The sequence below is a fragment of the Apaloderma vittatum genome, unplaced genomic scaffold (genome assembly GCF_000703405.1).
Source record: "Apaloderma vittatum isolate BGI_N311 unplaced genomic scaffold, ASM70340v1 scaffold26554, whole genome shotgun sequence".
NCBI classification, from domain to species: domain Eukaryota; kingdom Metazoa; phylum Chordata; class Aves; order Trogoniformes; family Trogonidae; genus Apaloderma; species Apaloderma vittatum.
Window position 1 is genome coordinate 46320 of NW_009711398.1, and position 239 is coordinate 46558.

Genomic DNA, 239 nt, shown 5'->3' on the forward strand with positions numbered 1-239 from the left:
CGCTCCAACAGATCTATGTCCCTCTTATGGTGGGGGCACCAGAACTGGACACAGTATTCAAGGTGGGGTCTCACAAGAGCACAGTAAAGAAGGAGAATCACCTCTCTTGACTTGCTGACCACGCTTCTCTTGATACATCCCAGGATGCGGTTGGCCTTCTGGGCTGCATGAGCGCACTGCCGGTTCATGCTGAGCTTCTCATCTATCGACACCCCAAATCCTTCTCTTCAGGGCTACTC